We start from the raw sequence: 14,742 nt of genomic DNA on the forward strand, positions 1-14,742 counted from the left end.
TTGGATTGTTTGGTCCAGATTGGATTATTTACAGACCGCCGTCATATACCTGGAATATTGCTGAGTGTGGTGTTGACCAACAAACCAACAAACAAGCCAACTAAAAAGTGATAATATCAGGTCTGTCTCTTTGTTTGTTTGTTTGTTTGTTTGTTGTACAACACCACACTCAGCAATACTCCAATGATGTGACAGCGGTCTGTAAATAATCGAGTCTGGACCAGACAATCCAATGACTGACATCATGAGCATCAATCTATACAATTGGGATACAATGACATGCATCAGCCAAGTCAGCGAGTCTGACCCCCAATCCTACTAGTATTCTGTTACGACAAGCTAAGTCCACCTTTCAGCAAGCATGGGTTTATCAATTCTAACTCTGATTTACACGAGTCTGATGCCAGCTAAACACGATGCAATCATTCAGTGACATATTCTACTACTTCTTCAGATGCATATCAAAGGATGAACGATTGGTACCAAATAGTGATCATAAAGTCAGATCTTAAAATACAGGATACAACTGACCACACAGTGATAAACTTACACAGAACTGACCAGTTGTCCAAGTTTGTTTGTTTGTTGTTCAACGCCGCACTCAGCAATATTCCAGCTATATGACGGCGGTCTGTAAATAATCGAGTCTGGACGAGACAATCCAATGATTGACATCATGAGCATTGATCCACGCAATTGAGATATGATGACATGCATCAACCAAGTCAGCGAACCTGACCACCTGATCCCGTTAGTTGCCTCTTACGACAAGCATAGTCACCTTTTACGGCAAGCACGGGTGGCTGAAGACCTATTCTATCCCGGATCTTCATGGGTCAGTTGTCCAAATGAGCAATATTCACCATTCTTTAGCAGTGCTGCTACAAGCTAATGACCACATCAAAGAATACATCTCTATGGGAGAGTGAAGCGAGTAAAAGAATGACATATGTTGAACAGTGTGTTGCAGGCCACAATTTACTAAATGCTCTGAAATATGAACAGTTATTTTACATCATACACAGACACACACACACAAAAAAAAAAAAATTTAAATTCTGAAAACATTAAACGCCTCCAGTGACAAATAGGAAGCAACTTCATGCCATGATCTATACATGAAACGAAATCTAAATCACTAAAAGAAAAAGAAAAATTGAGGTCGGCTTTTCAAGTGCAGAAAAGGTTTCAATAACAGTACTCCTTCATCTTGGACTGGTGACAGCTCGACCTCTCTCGTACGGAAGTAGCGGTCAGTCTTGGACAAGTTTCCTCAAGTGTTCTCCTCAACATGAAGGAGGGCCTCTTGACCATCATCTGGGAGAGATATGCTTCATATGCTGGACATCCCAATACACATGCAGGCCAGACCCTCGAAGACCCTGGGTATAATAGGTCTTCAGCAACCCATGCTTGCCGAAAAAGGTGACTATGCTTGTCGTAAAGGGCAACTAACGGGATCGGATGGTCAGACTCACTGACTTTGTTGATGCATGTCATCGATCCCAATTGCGTGGATCGATGCTCATGATATCACTCACTGGATTGTCTGGTCCAGACTCGATTATTTACAGACCGCCGTCATATAGCTGGAATATTGCTGAGTGCAGGCCACCCACTTTTCACAGTAATTCTCATTGCCAATATCATCTATGATAAAGTATGAGAGTAATGACCATTCTGGAGCTACATAACAGGCCCCAGGGTCCACTAGCCTACAAATCTGAAGTACTTCACTTCTTCAAAAGGGGCGGTTGGGTAGCCTAGTGGTTAAAGCGTTCGCTCGTCACGCTGAAGACCCGAGTTCGATTCCCGACATGGGTCCAATGTGTGAAGCCCATTTCTGGTGTCTCCCACCGTGATATTGCTGGAATATTGCTAGAAGCAGCATAAAATTATACTCACTCACTATCAACTGAACAGTCCTAAGATGGCATTAGTTTCCTATGATAAGCTATGACAATATTCAGATGTCTGACTGGGACTTGTCTATCATGCAAATAAACAACACAGGCCACAGTTTAGCATGATGGTCAAACAAACAATCTTCTCCATTTACCTTGTTTCTTTGTTGTTTAACGCCAGACTCTATATATAATTTCAATAATGAAAAAAAATCGAAGTAGGTAAATAAAAGAAGCAGGATCACAAAAAATATTAATCTACATTTATAACATTACTTAAAGAAAATTTGTTTTCAAATGGTTTGTTTACTTTTGACTCGTATATTTGGAAAACAAATCTGTAAATCGTACAATTTTTGTTGCCATAGTAACACAAACTTAATGTAAGGAAGGGAGGAGACATGAATGTAAGTCATGAAAAGATCTCCAGTATCAATCATGACTGAAACACCGATCCTGCAAATGTAGCCCTCAGGAATTTTCCCCAATATCCCAGATTCCCCATCCCCTTTCTTACCCCCTCCCCTGGTCCAAGGAACCACCACTGGCAGGTGGATCTGGCTAATCTGTACATGTACTGCATCCATCTGGCCCATCAATAACCTGCCCCTTGTACATCCATTATCCCAGCAACCATCTTGAGGACATACAGGGTTCCTGGAAGTCATCTGCAACTGCCCCTTGCAAACATTAACTTTAACCCTGTCGCCTGCATCTTTAGCATTAACCCTATGTACACAGCAACAAAATATATCCATATCCCAGAATATACTTTAACCCTATCGCCTGCATCCTTAGCATTAATCCTTAGTATACAACAACAAAATATAAACATATCCCAGAATATACTTTAACCCTATCATTTCCTATCGCCTGCATCCACAGCATTAACCCTTTGTATACAACAACAAAATATATCCATATCCCAGAATATACTTTAACCCTATCGCCTGCATCCACAGCATTAACCCTTTGTGTACAACAAAATATATCCATATCCCAGAATATACATCAACCCTATTGCCTGCATCTTCAGCATTAACCCTATGTACACAGCAACCAAATATATCCATATCACAGAACATACTTTAACCCTATCGCCTGCATCCTCAGCATTAACCCTTTGTATACAACAAAATATACCCATTTCCGAACCATACTTAAACCCTATTGCCTGCATTGTCAGCATTAACCCTATATGTACACAACAACAAAATATACCCATATGAGAAGTCAGAAGTCTGCGTGGTCCATAGTCCTGCTCAAAGATGTCTGCTCAGATTTGGATCAGGAGTAATATTTGGCTATGAACTACACATTTTTCAGATGTGGATAAAAAAGGTTATTGACACAATAAACAGAGACTGTTTTGTCTGTGAGTGTTTACTGATCTTACAAAAGGATTAATATTCTTTAATTACATGAATTCTGACACTTTTCATAAACATTGTAACATGCACATACAAGAATGATATCATTTTGATTCCCACTTGACATTAAGCAGTGATGAAGTGCCTTCTACATAGGGAACTGTGTCAAGAAGCTAACGGTCAACATGACATCAACAATGCCATCTGTAATCCATCAACAGTGGTATTTGCATTTCGTCAACATTGCTGTTGAGAGCGAAATCATTATTACACAAAAGTTTCATACAAATTTGTTATAAATCGCTTATCTCAAACCATATGGAGAATAAATAAAAACATTTTTTCAAACCTGCATGGTTTACATTTACAAATGAAACACACACACACACACACACACAATTTCTCCTTCAGTTCAGTTTACATGTGACTGATCTCGAGGTCACAGTTTAGAGTTAAGCTTGATTTACCACACTAGTGCACACTGAGATCTTTTCCCTGAACATAACACAACCTCCGCTACCCCCCTTGTCTTATAGACTTGCTTCTGGCTTGAAAGCTGCAGCATTATCATATGAAGTGACAGATTCCATTTGATGAATCCATTTTTCACCGATACATGTTTTGGCAATGTTTGTTTGTTTGTTGTTTAACGCTGCAATCAGCAACGGTCTGTAAATAATCAAGTCTGGGCCAGACAATCCAGTGATTGACCTCATCAGCATCGATCCACGCAAATAGGATACGATGACATGCATCAACCAAGTCAGCAAGCCTGACCACCCAATCCCGTTAGTCGCCTTTTACGACAAGCATAGTCGCCTTTTACGGCAAGCATGGGTTGCTGAAGACAAATTCTACCGGATCTTCACGGGTCTGTTTTGGCAATGACCGATGTTTAATGTCTGATATCTTCACAAAGTGAGGGTAAAACTTTAACATGACATACTCTCACTCATCTTCTGATCCTGGTGACCCAAATGGCCAAGTGGTGTCATAAACCTTTAGAGACACATTCCCAAAATACCTGCCTGTATCTTTTGCTTTTGGGTTTGAATCCCAGATTCACCATGATTATGATCTTGGTCTGTCTGCACCATGGCCCTGCTCATGGATTTCACTACAGTGGTAAACATCTCTCAGATCTTTATCATTTAGGCTTCCACAAACATTAAGCTGAAATACAAATCGAAGCAGCAAATGTTGTGTTTGGGATAACACTTTCTTTGTAATTCTAGTACTTTTTTTAGTTGAGTCCCATCCGAGATACAAACCCACTCCCAGAGTGAAGCATCTAAACGCCAGCACACAAAGTCAGCAATCTACCCACAGAGGCCTCCACAAAATGTAAGTTTGACTGGTAGTCTAGATCAGGTACTTTGTGTACCCCTCTGACAAGATTGGAAGCAGGTTTACATTGCACTCTGCTCTGTTTCTTTTCAGACACTTAATGTGTCAACCTGGCATGTGTTTTCATTCACTTCATGTCTTGAAGATAGAAGGCAACACATCTTTTTGAACAAGCATGAAATACTCATATCTCCCGCCAATATGACATGTCTGGTTGTGTGGAAGGCAAGAAATATTTTACATTTTTCAAGATCTGCTCCAGAAACAAGCAATGCCGCCATTTTCATTCAAAGTCAAAGTCGTGGCTATGGAAACTCAAAAAAGAAATTTCAACACATTGCAAACTATCAAAAGGCACCAGTTTACCACTAGACCTGGTGGCTAAATATAGTATGGTTTTCAAGATCTGCTCTGGAAAAGAGCACTTCCGCCATTTTCAGTCAAAGTTATAGTCGTTGCCATGGAAACTCGGAACTTTAAAAAAAAAAATCCCAAAATATCAAAAGGCACCAGTTCACCACTAGACCTATCTATGTGCCAAGTTTGTTTAAGATATCTCTCATGTTTTTTTAGTTCTGCTCTGGAAACAAAACGTAATGGAAGAATAACAGCACCCATTCCTATATTCCCCTTCACCTTCGTGGCGGGGGATAAAGAAAACTGGAACCACACCTTTTTCTCTGAAAACAAGTCAGCGTCTGTCTGTGACATAACTGTATCTATGACAAAAAGAAACCATATCTAGAGAAACTATGAGCTGCACAAGACAACAGGTAGACTGAAGATCAAGATGAAGGTAAGGTGACCTTTCTTTAACCATTCACCCCAAGCTACATATGGTATTTCAATGACCAAACCCTCAAGCAATGCATACAATTCCTATGGAGAGACAAACAGAAAGACAATAGAATAAAACAAAATCCTCTACAAAGGTACTCCTGAACCACAGCAGACAAGCCCCATCTTTGAAGAAGACAAATCACTGGCATTAATAGATGGCAACAAAATAGCTAGTTTTCTGTTTACCAGTTAACATACATAATTTGGTTATATTGGGTCGACAAGGGATTCTTTTTATCACAGGGGTGGGCACTATCCCACTTGCCTTGACCTGTTTTGTTAATGTTAAAGGTATTCTAAGGGTTTGCAGTAAACTGAGGCTTTGTCTCTGAAAATATATAATTTTGATAGAAACACACAACAGTTGAACTCCATTTAAAAGTTGACATTCTTCGTTAATATCCATCCCTGCACCCTGCATCAGTGAATGAGTGAGTGAGTTGGGTTTTACGCCGCTTTTAACATCATTCCAGTTATATCACGGCATGTCAGCTTAATGTGGGAGGAAAGCCTGAAGTGATGCAGGTCTCAGACGTTTACCACTTCGGTGAAACCCACGAGCATGGGTATGGTGCTGACAAACCTAGAAACATAATCAAAGCAAACCGGGATTCGAACCCACAATCATAGGTTTCTGGCGTGCCCAAGGGACGCAACTCTGCACAGCGATTCGCGGCGCCTTAGACGACTGGACCACCTGTGCCCAGACCTGCATCAGCATAAAAAAAAGGTTAATCTTTGGCCATAGAAAATGCTCATATTTAAATTAATTTTGGATTAAACAGTCACCTTACTGCCTGTTTCTCTTACTCAGTTTATCCTGATACAGAAAAGGAAAGACAGTATGTTACAGTACACTACGTTCATAACAAACACGCTTATAACGAACGGACGGATATAACGAACACATTTTTTGGTCCTGACTATTTGCTATTCATACATGTATAACGAACTATGTTTATATCGAACTTAACTCTGTGATCCCTTTTGGGGGAGTGAGTGAGTGAGTATGGTTTTACGCCACTTTTAGCAATATTCCAGCAATATCTCGGCGGGGTACACCAGAAATGAGCTTCACACATTGTACCCATGTCAGGAATCAAACCTGGGTCTTCGGCGTGATGAGCTAACACTTTAACCACTAGGCTACCCGACCCTTTTGAGTTCGATATAACCGTAGTTTACTGTTTAAGGTTTCCTTGATACAGAATTCACATAACCATGCCTCTGAAATGTATCTGTTGTTTTATGCTTCATCAGCATCCTCCCAGCTACATCCAAGTCTACGATAAAGTATGGACCAGACAAACCCTGCCTGGTGCTTGTATTTTCTACAAGTGATTTTTTTTCTATCCCGAACATCTGCACACGGTAAGGGTAGGAATGTACAACTTGGGCAAACGGCCATCTTTGTTAAGACATTGTTACCCAGTGATCAGGTGTAAACTTCTCCCATTTCCATTAAATCACAGTTTACGATGTAATCCAATGACAGACAAATCATTGGAATCTACAATTACTTCATCTGGACTTGATCTTCCTCCCTCCTGTTCAACTCTGAGTAACATAATTACCTACACGTGGCAGCATAGATTCACTGAGAAGATCAAAGCCAGGTGATAATTGCCTGTCAGGGATTGAATCAAGGAAATTATCCTCATTCCAATGATTCAAACCACTTCACATAGAAAGAAAAGGATTTTGAGCACCTCTGGTATTTTTCTAAATGAACGGGAAATTGGGGTGCTTACAGACATAGCACAGCAATAGAGTACTTAGGAGCAGGCACTTTTCACAGGGAGGAGTTGGTGGTTGCAGCGTGGGGCTTCACAGTGATGCTTGCATGAGTTATGACAATTTAACATAAGGCAGTGATTTATTCGTGTATTTTGACTTGGTGTCTGCAGCAGGTTGATTTGAGAGAAATAGGAATTCATGAGAAAGGAATGCTATTTTTTGTTGTATTCCAGCTGTATCGCCACCATCAGCAATATTCCAGCTATATCGCCACCGTCAGCAACATTCCAGCTATATCGCCACCATCATCAATATTCCAGCTGTATCGCCACCATCAGCAATATTCCAGCTATATCACCACCATCAGCAATATTCCAGCTGTATCACCAGCATCAGCAACATTCCAGCTATATTGCCATCATGAGCAATATTCCAGCTATATTGCCACCATCAGCAATATTCCAGTATCACCAATGGTTGACGGACACCCCACCAGGGTACGTACAACATGACACACAATCAGTCGTCCCATTTATGTCAGACTTTTTCTGCTGGCATGGCCTGGAATCCCACAGGGTCAGTTTTAATAATTCTTAGTAGAGCCTTTTGCTAATAACCCAGATATAAGTCACAAAACAAAACCAAAGATGTATCTTCAAAAAGAATTCCATCTCCTAACCATATGCCCAAATATTATCTCCAAAAGAACATTTTCTGCATTTTTTCTCCGTTAAAATTCTCGAGGAAAGTCTTCAAGTTCCTAGTTATTCTTCCTGGACACAGTACATTGCGTGTTTTAGAACCAATAAATAATCAAGTAATGCCATTGTTAAACCAGTGGTTGATAACATGAGCATCATTGAGGTAGGTAATGCAAAATCTGTAAGTACCACATCCCCATGTCAGCTTCCTTACTAGCATAGTGTACTGGGGATCTTGTCTGTCCAGGAACTCCCATGCAGTAATTTCTTTGGGACCAGAGTAAAAAGTTCACAGGACACCCACAATGACAAATAAACCCCCCATAATTCCCAGGAAACCCACTATTCTACTTGAAACCCACCATTTCACAGAAATCAACATTCCCACTGGAAACCCACATCCCCACAGGAAACCTCCAAACCTACAAGAACCCACAATCCCACAGGAAATTCAACAACCCCACATTCCAACAGGAAACCCACAATCCCACATTTCAAGAGGAAACCCACAATCCCTCAAGAAACCCACAATCCCACAAGAAACCCTCAATCCCACAAGATACCCTCAATCCCACAAGAAACCCTCAATCCCACAGAAACCTACAATCCCACAGAAACCCTCAATCCCACAGAAACCCACAATCCCACAAGAAACCCTCAATCCCACAAGCCTAGGGATTGAAGGCGTGAACTCTTAGAAAGTAAGTTTTTTAAAGTTTTGGTAAATTCACAAATTTGATTTTGGTGCATGAAAACATAGCAACTGAATTTGTTGAAACATTTCCTTAAACAAACATCCAGAACAACCAGCCCCAAACATGAGAGCTTCACCAAATTATGATCAATGTCTGCTGCTAACACAACAATGTCATCCCTCAACAGTTGGCCAGACACAAACTCAAACCCTCAGCTCTTGATTAAGGACAAAAGGCAAATGTTATCTGTTAGTTTTTTCCACTTGGAAAACCCTTGGCCCCAGTCATTAGGTTTAAAGTACTATAAATAAATCTGTTATTAAATGATTCCATGTCACAAACCGCAGGCCCCTTACGACCAGGTTACACATTTACACAGCTGAATTAGCCAACTTTGTCGCCAAGTCAATGAAGCCATGCTGTCAACAATTATTTCGGGAAACCCAAGTTTTCTCTGAAAGCATTTGATTAAATATGAGATTTGCCTGTCAGCAATATTATAATTATTTTAACCCACAGGTTCAGATGGGGTTCTTTGTAAACTACTTTCTCCAATACAGAGTTTAATATCACTTTCTCTAGGGGCGCTTGGGTAGCCTAGTGGTTAAAGTGTTCGCTCGTCACGCCAAAGACCCAAGTTCGATTCCCGACATGGGTACAGTGTGTGAAGCCCATTTCTGGTGTCCCCCGGCCGTTATATTGCTGGAATATTGCTAAAAGCAACGTACAACCAAACTCATTCATTCATTCATTCATTCATTCATTTAATATCACTTTCTTTCGGTAACCTGGCCCACCACTGGTCACACTTGGCTTGTGACCCACGATCTCACCATTAACTAGATACAACAAAACATAAACTAATATTCTTTTACCTAAACCTGCCAACTCATATCATGCATTTATCTTGAAAGCTGGGGCAAAGAAAACTTATTGGATGTCTTGACAAAAAGTGACAATATATCCACTTGTCAATTACATGCTATCTGTGTTGCAGCTTGATTGGACTGGAGGGATTGTTGTGTTACTAATCACAAATCACACAACTTCCACATCACCTATGATCCATAAACATAGCAATTTCCTTGAAATCCAAGTTAAAACTACTAAGAGATGAGCATAGGATGAGCACTGTAGCTCACCTGGATATGTAGTTTAAAATGGACATAAATAGCTTTTACAATATGGCTGCTGAGGCCGCCATTTTGAAACTGCCATTTGAACCTCTTGAACACATACAACTGTCATCTTTTCTGGAAACTTGTATGTGAAGTTAAAGCTACATTGCTTCAGTGTTTTCTGAAGAAATGATGTTTTACTATGCAAGGTAAAACAATTTTAAGAGATGATTGAAGCATGGACAAAGAGCAAAGGTCAAAATGCAAAGGTTAAACAAAGATGAAAATTCAAAATATTGTGAAAAACGGAAAAAGATTTTAGGACTCACTACTCACTAAACATGTACCTATTTTCATTAAATTTTAAACATAAAAGAACTCAAGGCAAAAATTAAATTACAATCTCGCAACAAATGGAATATAAATGTTGAACCTCACTACTAACTACACATTTACCAAATTTCAATACATTTTGAACAAAAATGACCATAAATAATAAATCAGTTTTTCATATTGCTCCCCATATTGAAAACCGGATTCAGATCCTAGAACAAACTGGAGTGTCATCACTGGAGGGAACACACATGTAAATGAAATAAAATTAGAACCCTATCCCAGTCACTGTAAAGTAAGAAAATATCGAGTGCACTTTTCTAAACTAAGATTAAGTAACCATAAATTAAATATTGAACTTGGAAGACATACAAAGCCACCAACCCCACTACATCAGAGGCTATGCTCTACATGTTCAACCATTGATGACGAAAAACACTACTTACTTCACTGTATTAAACACACTCAAGAAAGAAATATACTCTTTGAAAAATTATCCAGACAAAATGTAAATGTAAATGTCCAGTCATGAAGACAAATTATTTCACTTCATCCTGTCAAATAATGAAGCAGTCAATATCAATTGCATTTGTTTCCATATATATCATTTCAAACAATAAATACCCCTTCATCATCAACCGTTGACATTTTATGTACAATAATATCATCAAATATGTAATATTGATTGTTTTGTTTTTGTATGTGTCTATAGGAATGTAAATTATGTATGTCTGTATATATGAATCATAATGTCTTGTCTTTTAAAATTGCATCTGCCCTGTAATGGAACGTTTCTGCAATAAATATTATCTATCTTATCTTATCATAAAGTTTCAATTTGATTGATTACTGTATGTGGTTTCTGGGGAGAAGATATTTACGACACTTTCAGTCAGGTGAGCTAAAAATGCAAGTCCACTTGTCTGACAGTCTAACATATCACACATGCTGCAGTCACATAGGAAAGCCCAAGAGGGGAGACACATAGTGCACGGATAACAGTTATCATCTCTCCTCCAAGAACCTCAAACCCCAGACCATGCCCCTCCCCGTTTAACGATATATGACCATTTTATCTGTCTCCTCTAGATGAAAAAAAACCTGAAAACACAAATGATAATCATGGGTCAGAAATAGCCTTAAATCCTCTCACTTCCGTGTTTTTTATCAGTACACTGATTGAAGTGGCAATATTCCAGCAAGTCTCTGGAACATTAAGATATGTGATAGAAACTCCCTCCCTCCCTGACGAGGCAGTGCTAGATCACACAGCCCACAGCCTAGCATGGACTCTCCCTCCTGCCCAGCTGGACATATCTGGGTCACTACACCCAGGGGCTGTGAAAATGAAAATTAATAAAAGAAACAGGCATCTGACTCAGAAACTGCCAAGGCCTACCTTTTTAACATGTTTGACAAAGAAAGGGGAATAGCCAGAAGAAGGAAATAATCTAACACTATCCTTGAATCTAAGACTATCCTTGAATCTAAGACCATCTTTGAATCTAACACTACCCTTGAATCTATCACTATCCTTGAATCTAAGACTATCCTTGAATCTAATACTATCCTTGAATTCAAGATTATCCTTGAACCTAACACTATCCTTGAATCTAACACCATCCTTGAATCTAAGACTATCCTTGAATCTAATACTATCCTTGAATCTATCACTATCTTTGACTCTAATACTATCCTTGAATCTAACACCATCCTTGAATCTAACACCATCCTTGAATCTAACACTATCCTTGAATCTAACACCATCCTTGAATCTAACACTATCCTTGAATCTAATACTATCCTTGAATTCAAGATTATCCTTGAATCTAACACTATCCTTGAATCTAACACTATCCTTGAATCTAACACCATCCTTGAATCTAAGACTATCCTTGAATCTAAAACTATCCTTGATTCTAACACTATCCTTGAATCTAAGACTATCCTTGAATCTATCACTATCTTTGAATCTAATACTATCCTTGAATCTAACACCATCCTTGAATCTAACACTATCCTTGAATCTAACACTATCCTTGAATCTAATACTATCCTTGAATCTGACACTATCCTTGAATCTAATACTATCCTTGAATCTAACACTATCCTTGAATTCTTTATACTTTCTTTTAGAAAATTCTTCTTTTAAGAACTTTTTCTATATACTATACCAATTACAAACATTCAAAAAAAAATATGTAGGCACATGTATTTGAGATTTCGTGAACAGTCAACAATATTTTGAGAAAGGTATATACTTTGTGGAGACTCCACATGAAGTTGGATTTAACGTTGATTCCACGTATTGACAATATGAAGCACAATCTGGAGCTCTGATATATATAACACCTTGACAAGCCATCTCAGTGGTACCATGAATCACACCTAAGTTTACATATCATAGCTTGAAGACAAGAAAGTAAAGTTTAGTTTTCTGCCTCTACTATCATATTCACAGCAATGACACAACACCAGGATCAAAAGCAACAAAATGAAAATCTTGAAAATAAAAACAATAAAAGGCAAAAAATTAAGTCTACAATCTGTCCAAATGTCTCATTTTGCCACAAAGTACCAACCCAAAGTACTTTGGAATTACAGTAAGTCTTCATTACACAGTGCAAGAGACCCAGACAAGGTGACCAACCATTATCTAGATTGACTATGCCATGAAGACGGAGCTGGGATTGACTGCTAGTCACTGGAACTAATCAAGATCTCTGTCTGGACATATATTGACCATAATATCCATGGAATATGGCATTCAGCAGGGGCAATATTTCAGTGACTCTTTTTTAGTGAATTAAACACTGGAATATACCGTTTCCCAAGAGATCAAGATCACTCAGCCAATCAATGTGACCAAGAGCTTAATTGGTTATAAAGGTATATTCTGTGAGTGAGTGAGTGAGTGAGTGAGTGAGTCAGTCAGTGAGTCAGTCAGTCAGTCAGTCAGTCAGTCAGTGGGTGAAACATTTCATTTGGCGCAAAAGGCAAAACAGTAAACATTATATGAATGGATCACTGAAAATCAGTGATGACACCAGGTATTTGCAAAAAAGGTAAGAATGTCCTGCCCAACCGGTAGCACCCACCACTCACACAATTTGCACAAAATGTATATGTTTGTTGCCTGACGACGCACAGCAATACTCCTGCCATGCCCTGTAAACCACTGACTGAAGAGTAACGCTCCAGATTACTTCACAAGTACCTATTCTCCTGTCATCCCTACATTCAAATTGATGCAAAAGAAAATGGCTGCCACTGAAATTTAAACATATTTTCCACAAAACTACTTTTGATATACTCACAATCTCTGGAGAGCTGGTCAGCCTCACATGCCGGCTACATCCGAAATCAGTCACTTGAATGTGTAGCCAGCATCTTGTTCAAACATCTATTCTTAGCAGCGGCAACGAGGAGGGGTATCCCTCCTCTCCGAAACCTTAACCAAACTGATCCAAAAACACAAATATCTTAACGGTTATTTAATTATCTGCTACATTAATCAAACATAATTGCTGCACAAACACCAATTATAAAATACCACAGATATGCCAATACTTAGCTCCACTGTGTAATTTGTACCAATGACATTTAACATAATTGCTGAGAAAATATATAGTCAGTGTAATGGGCCTCATTATAATGATCATGGATGGTCCGGCCTCCATTTACATAGCTGTGGAAACAGAGCCTGTGTGTTTAGGCAGTGCAGTTCAAATATGTAGTGCATGTTTATGATTATTAATGATTGAATTACCGACTCAGAAAATAAATAGTCCATAATCACAGCTCCACTTAGAATACACATTTACATGTATTGCAATGTTGTTTTTTCCCATTGTACATGTTTAATGTTGGCATGACAGTAACAGTGCCTGGGATTATATTCTAGGGTAATTGGAGTCCCACTGCATCAGATTCCTTAAATTTGAGACAGCCTCCGCGGTCTTGTGGTAGAGCGTCCGCCCGGAGAACGGAAGGTCCGGGGTTCAATCCCCGGCCGCATCATACCAAAAGATGTTAAAAGATGGTACTGGTTGTTACCCTGTCTGGCGCTCTGCATTAAGGGGCTAAAACAAGGACTGGTTAGCACTATAAATCGGCATCAGTCCGGATTAGTACAAGCAGCCACGTGCATGCACGTCGCTATATAAGTGCAATAATCTTGGACGCGACGTTAAACCCCATTTCACCTCACCTCACCTCACCTTAAATTTGAAGTGTTTTAAGCTCTTCCATCTTTTAAATTTGTTTATATATGGCCAGACTAATTCATTTTCTGGTTTTAAGTGATGTAGGTACAATATCCTGAATGCACTGCTCACTTAAATATGATTCATTTCTTCAATCGAAAATAGGTTTCAGTTTGTACGATTGTTGAAACCTTAATTAAATAACATATAGTAAATTAAAGAGATAGTTTTTCTGGGAAAATTCCTGCCCTCAACATTGTGCCCCATTGTAGAGGTATAATCATTTAGGCATCCGACTTACACTGATTTTCACTGAGAGTGGAAAAAAGAGAACTGAAGAAATTGTGATGCATCTCCTTGGACGAACAAAAGTCTCTCCTCCACAGTGTTTCAGCAGCATTCTGGGTAGATACATCACAAGAATATAACCAACAGCTGTTGTTAGGGACACACTACTTTAAACTATGCCGTCTGCCCTCTAGCATACCTGAT

At 39.2% G+C, this 14,742-nt stretch overlaps 1 protein-coding gene across 3 annotated transcripts in view; it reads right to left on the reverse strand.

Annotated features, from left to right (window-relative positions):
• LOC139452196 (golgin subfamily A member 4-like) overlaps window positions 1-13,489 on the reverse strand; it is a 171,170-nt gene extending 157,681 nt beyond the window's left edge. For 2 of the 3 annotated variants that reach the window (XM_071233572.1, XM_071233570.1), the window contains exon 1: window positions 13,363-13,487. The gene's annotated coding sequence lies outside the window, so the exon portion shown is untranslated. Of the gene's footprint in view, window positions 1-13,362 lie in introns of all 3 variants that reach the window. The other variant, XM_071233577.1, reaches the window with a different exon arrangement.
• Window positions 13,490-14,742: the final 1,253 nt, after the last annotated feature.

This window comes from Haliotis cracherodii, unplaced genomic scaffold (genome assembly GCF_022045235.1).
Source record: "Haliotis cracherodii isolate W230 unplaced genomic scaffold, xgHalCrac1.p SCAF_9, whole genome shotgun sequence".
NCBI lineage: Eukaryota > Metazoa > Mollusca > Gastropoda > Lepetellida > Haliotidae > Haliotis > Haliotis cracherodii.